This window comes from Tenrec ecaudatus, chromosome X, assembly GCF_050624435.1.
Source record: "Tenrec ecaudatus isolate mTenEca1 chromosome X, mTenEca1.hap1, whole genome shotgun sequence".
NCBI classification, from domain to species: domain Eukaryota; kingdom Metazoa; phylum Chordata; class Mammalia; order Afrosoricida; family Tenrecidae; genus Tenrec; species Tenrec ecaudatus.
This window is the reverse complement of record NC_134548.1, coordinates 46,525,139-46,531,339: the sequence shown is the minus strand read 5'-3', so window position 1 is coordinate 46,531,339 and position 6,201 is coordinate 46,525,139.

Genomic DNA, 6,201 nt, shown 5'->3' with positions numbered 1-6,201 from the left:
ACTAGGAGTAATAGTGAGTGGTGCCACACCAGCTTCCACCCCTTGGTTCCTGGACCCAAGAATCCTGGCTATTGGAGACACAGCACCATATATTGACTGCTGGTTTAGAGCATACACAGCCTCCTGGTGAACATTGCCCTAGCCCCGCAAGCTGTTGCCACCTGATGCTGTAATTGTGTCTTTAGGAGGCCACTCCATCATTCTATCAAGCCAGGATGAAGAGGAACATGATATGACCAGTGAATTCCATGGGCATGGGCCCATTGCCGCACTGTATTCACTGTGAAGTGAGTTCATTGATCTGAAGCACTGCTATGTGGGATGGCATGCCAGTGGATGAGGCATTCTGTAAGTCCACGAATGGTAGTTTTGGCAGAAGCATTGCGTACAGGGAAGGCCAATCCATATCCAGAGTAGGTGTCTATTCCAGTAAGAACAAAATACTGCCCCCTCCATGATGGAAGTGGCCCTATGTAATCAATCTGCCACCAGTTGCCAGTTGATCTCACTGAAGAATGGCCCCATATCTTGGACTTAATGTTGGTTTCTGCTGCTGGCAGATGGGGCACTCAGCAGTGGCAGTGGCCAAGTCAGCCTTGGTGAGTGGAAGTCCAGTTGCTGCTCCCATGCATAACCTCCATCCATGTCACCATGTCCACTTTTTCCATGTGTCCACTGGGAGGGTTTCCCTTCACCACAGTCCTTCAGGGAGATCCCAGAAAGGGGCTGTAGTGCTGCTGCTTTCCACTTACGAGTGGCACCTGCATATCGGGCAGAGCCATCCGTAAACCAAGCCTGACTTTTCTGTTCTTCAGTTAAATTACCATAAGGAACTCCCCAGGAGGCCATAGGTGCAGACTGGGAGAAGGAAGGTAATGTGACAGGAGTGGAGACTGTGGCATTTGGGCCACTTCTTCATGCAGCTTACTTGTACCTTCAGGTCCTGCTTTGGCCAGATCTCATATATACCACTTCCATTTAACAATGGAGTGTTGCTGTGCACGTCCAACTTTATGACTCTGTGGGTCAGATGATACCCAGTTCATAGGCAGCTCAGGTCTCATGGTGACTTGGTGGCCCCTGGTGAGGTGTCCAGTCTCCACCAAAGCCCAGTAACAGGCCAACAGCTCTTTTTCAAAAGGGGAGAAGTTGTCTGCAGAGGATGACAGGACTTTACTCCAAAATCCCAATGGTCTATGCTGTGATTCACCAATAGGGGTCTGCCAAAGACTCCACACTGCATCTCTATCTGCCGGTCACACTTCAGGCACCATTCGATCACAGCTGGATCATGTGATCCTGGTGGCAAAGCAGCTTGCACGGCAGCCTGGACCTGTTGCAGAGCCTTTTCTTGTTCTGGACCCCACTCAAAATTGAAGGCCTTTCATGTCACTTGATAAATAGTTTGAGGTAGAACACTCATGTGAGGGATGTGTTGCCTCCAAAATTCGAAGAGGCCCACTAGGCTTTGTGCCTCCTGTTTATTTGGGGGTGAGAGGCAGATACAATAGCTTGTTCTTCACTTTAGTAGGAATGTCTCAACGTGCCCCACTGGACCCCTAGAACTTTTATTGAGATGGAGAACTAGCTAAGGTAACCACACACTGGTCTGATCATCAGAGAGGAAAAGCCGGAAAGGCGAGGCTCACAGAGCCATTTATCTCTTCGCCCCTCAATTAAACTGCAACCTTACTAACCCCATATGTATTTACTGGCCATGTTGGCACAATAAACCTACCTATCATAATGCATAAGCAAATGTGGTGAAGAAAGCTGATGGAGCCCGGCTATCAAAATATATAGTGTCTGGGATCTTAAAGCTTTGAAAATAAACAAGCGATCATCTAGCTGAAAAGCAACAAAGCCCACATGGAAGAAGCACACCAGCCTGTGTGATCATGAGGTCTCAATAGGATCAGATATCAGGCATCAAAGACCCAAAACAAAAAAAATAGTATAATTGTGAATGAGGGGGAGCACAGAGTAAAGATCCAAAGCCCATCTGTAGAGAAGAGACAAGCCAGTCAGGGTGCGGTATAACACCAATGAAACACAACTTTCCTCTAATTCTTTAATGCTTCCTCCTCCCTGTCTACCCCCACCCCCACTATCATGATCCCAATTCTACCTTACAATTCACGCTAGACCAGAGCATGTATATGGGTACAGATAAGAGCTGGAAACACAGGGAATCCAGGACAGATAGACCCCTCAGGACCAATAATGAGAGTAGAGATACCAGGAGGGTAAGGGAAAGGTGGGGGGAGAAAGTGGAAACCGATCACAATGATCTACATATAACCCCCTCCCAGGGAGACGGACAACAGAAAAGTAGGTGAAGGGAGACATCGGTCAGTGCAAGACATGAAAAAAAATGATAATTTATAAATTATCAAGGGTTTTTGAGGGAAGAGGGTGGGAGTGGGAGGGGGAAATGAGGAGCTGATAGCAAGGGCTCAAGTAGAAAGAAAATATTTTGAGAATGATGATAGCAACAAATGTACAAATATGCTTGACACGATGGATGGATGGATGGATGGATGGATGGATGGATGGATGGATGGATGGATGGATGGATGGGTTGTGATAAGAGTTGTGGAAGCCCCCAATAAATGATTGAAAGAAAGAAAAGCTTCACAATTTGGTGTTTTTGTTTAATAAATATTTCTAAGATTTTGTAGCATACTTTACTTACCCTCTTTGAATCCTTTTTTAGTTAGGTGGTGGCCAAATTGAATAAAAGATACACTTCCCAGCCTTGCCAATGGGATATGAGTAGAATGGCATGTCCAACTTTCAGATGGTATTCATGATAAAACATTTATTCTTTATTCCCCTTCCTCCTTCATTCTGGCTAGACTGTGAATGTCTTGGCAGGCACATTGGGTCATGAGGTGACCACACAGAACGACACAATAATATAGAAAGAATTTAGGTCCATAACGAGCTTTGTAGAATCCCTGGGTGGCACAAATAGTTACATGCCGGCCTGTTAATCAAAAGATTGACCATTTGAACCTATTCCCAGGCAACTTGGAAGACAGGGTAGCTTCTCAAAAGTCACAGCCAGAAAAAACTTATGGGGGGCAATTCTACTTCTGAAGCCCACGAGATTTCCCTGCGTGGGAGAGAATCCAAGAAGCTGCACTATCTGAAGAAGAAAGCAGCCTCAGGATTGAAGGAATGCGCACTATGCAGATGACAGGACCTCAGGATTGCTGGAAACAAAGAGGACTTGGAGCAGGGATGAAAACCAAAGACTAAAGCCTTCAGGATGGATTACACCTCAGCATGAATGAAACAAAAATCTTCGCAATGGGACCAGTAAGCAACATCAGAATAGAGAAAATATTGGCATGGCCAAGGATTTCATTTAACTTAGATCCACAATCAATCCTCACAGAAACAGCGGTCAAGAACTCAAACAACAATGAATTCATGATGAATCCGAGACCTAAATGGAAATCCCAGAGCTTTAAGGATCATCAATGAGAACATTGGGACAAACAAGGGCCCTGCTATAGGCCATGTCCATACTACCAAATGTATGAACAGAAGCACACTCAGTAGAAGGCAAAATAGATCATTGGGACCTATTATAAATATAACACTTATGTTCATCAAAATACTTCATCAGAAGTGTGAAAAGAGACCCTGTGCACTGGGGAAAGATCTTTAGCAACAAAACGACAGACAAGAGACTAATTACTAAAATCTATAGAATTCTGCAACACCTCAATAAGAAAAAAAATCCAATTAAAAATTGGGTAAAACATACAAACAGGGAGTCCACCAAAAATGGCACAAATGGACAACAAAGACGTGAAAAATACTCATGATCACTAGCCATCCAGGAGTTGCAAAACAAAACAACAATGCGATATCACCTTACACCAACAACATAGCCCAACTCAAACAAAACAGGAAACAACAAATGCTGGAGAAGGTTTGGAGAGATTGGAACTCATATACACTGTTGGTGGGCTTGTAAGCATGTACAACCAATGTGGAAAGTGATTTGGCACTACCTAAATCAACTGGGAATCAAAATACCCCCAAAGAAGTAAGAGACACAACATAAACAAACCTTTGTTCTCCATGCTCATTCAGCACACTTCCCAGCAGCTGGAAGCTCGAAACCAGTCAAATTCCTATTAGTTGAAGAATAGATAAAGAAATTATAGTACACGGTGGAATACTATGCATCCCTGAAAAAACAGTGATGAAAACACAAAACACCTCATGACATGGATGAACCTGGAAACCATTATGCTGAGTGAAGTCAGTCAATCGCAAAAGGACAAATATTGTATGAGGCCACTACTAGAAGCATAAACAAAGGCAGGTACCTGAACTCAGGTCATGTGGTCTCAGATCTAATCTGGTCTCCCAAGCAACAAAGTGGTGTGCCTGCCTAATGCTTATGATCCATGTATCATCCCCTTATTTGTACATCTTCAGCACCACTTCGACAGAGGCGATTTCACCATCAGTTTCTCATGGTGGGAGGAGAAAGAAAAGATCAACCAGTTCCTGCCATATAACAGTTTTATGGTCACCTCAAATCAACAGATCCTCCCACAAAAGGGCCTAGCAAACCTTAAGGGAAATTCAAGTCCATAGGTGAAGGGAGAGGCATGGCTGTCTTTGAGAAGGTTCTACCTCTGTTGGTGGCTGAGGCAGGTGGGACAACCTACATTGGGAGAAACGACTAACATTACTTTTATAGCCCCTCAAGGGGCGAATACATCTGATATTATGTTCCTAATTGGGCATTTTTTACCTAGTTTCTATCCAGCCCTTGGTAGCAAAGGTCGTGTGCTATAGACAACCAGAACTTTAGACTCTGCCCTTTTGGGGCACACAGCATCCTTCATAGACCACACCGGAAACTCCGATTTGGAAAACTTTAAACGGACCTGTAGCACACTTAAGGCACTGGCATAGTCCCTTGGATTTACGACTGAAGCCCCCTAGTGTAAGAAGCAAACAACTGCCGTATTCCAAGGTTATGGAGCTGGAGGTCGCTGGACCTTGGTTCCAGTCTCTTGCTTTGAGGCTGTGCACTGAGCAGTAGTGCGGGACGACCATGTATTTGCTATTTGAATGCTTTCTTTGCTGTTTTATGGCATGACTTCGTCTAGCAGCCACGATTCTGCTTTTGTGAGTGAGCATTATTGAAAGTTTTGCCCTCTTCCCACCTTCATTGTTTATATAAGTAGTGTCTAGTCACTTGAGATTTTGATCAACAATCAATGTATTTCGGTCTAAAAAGCTGTCTTATCTATCTATACTTCCCTTTTCAAAGCAGTATTTGAAATTCTATAATATTGGCTAAATGAAGGGTACTATCGATAGAATTACCATATGCCCATGGGAATGGTTTCTAGTGTTCCCCAAGAAAAGGAAAATGATGTCTCTAAAGTGAACCGGCGACAGATATAAACCAAAGATTCATAAATGGATTTTGAGCTCCCACTTATTCATGGCCTTAAACTAAGGGCAATTAGTTCGTATGATACGGCCCTACTCTATATGTGCCCTCATGAAGAGATCACCGAAGATATGGGTGCTATAAAATAGTGTGGTGATGAAATCAGATGGTGCCTGGCTATCAGAAAGAAGAGAGTCTCGGGTCTTAAAGGTTGTCTTAACACAGCAACCATCTAAGTGAGGTGGCAGCCAAGTCCACATGGAAGAAGCACACCAGTCTGTGTGATACAAGGATTATAAAAAATAAAATCCAAGACTGGAAAAGGGAACAATATTAGATCGTAATACTGAACACCCAGTTTGCAGAAGGCTATTGTTGACAGTGAAAGCCCAAAATTCATTTGCAGGGTCCTCACGTGGAATAAGCCTTGGTGAATCTCCTTTGACCAATGACTGTGGATGTGAATAGTCTAGTCATCAGACAGAGTGTATTAGAAGGGGGTCTAATGTCGATGCAGTTAAATTAAAAGATCATTCGATCTCCCTTTTGACCTATTTTAAATTCGTTCTAGTTTTTATTATTTTCTGTTATGTTTTCAACTAAGCGTTTTCAGTGTTTTATTTTGTCACTGTTGCTGAGTTGTTTTGTTAATTTGGGTTTTTGTATGTTTTTCTTTATATGCAATTTGAGATAGGCAAAGCTATAAAGACAGTAACTAGATTAATAGTTTCTTGGGGTCATGGCAAGGGAGGCTGGTTAGAAATAGG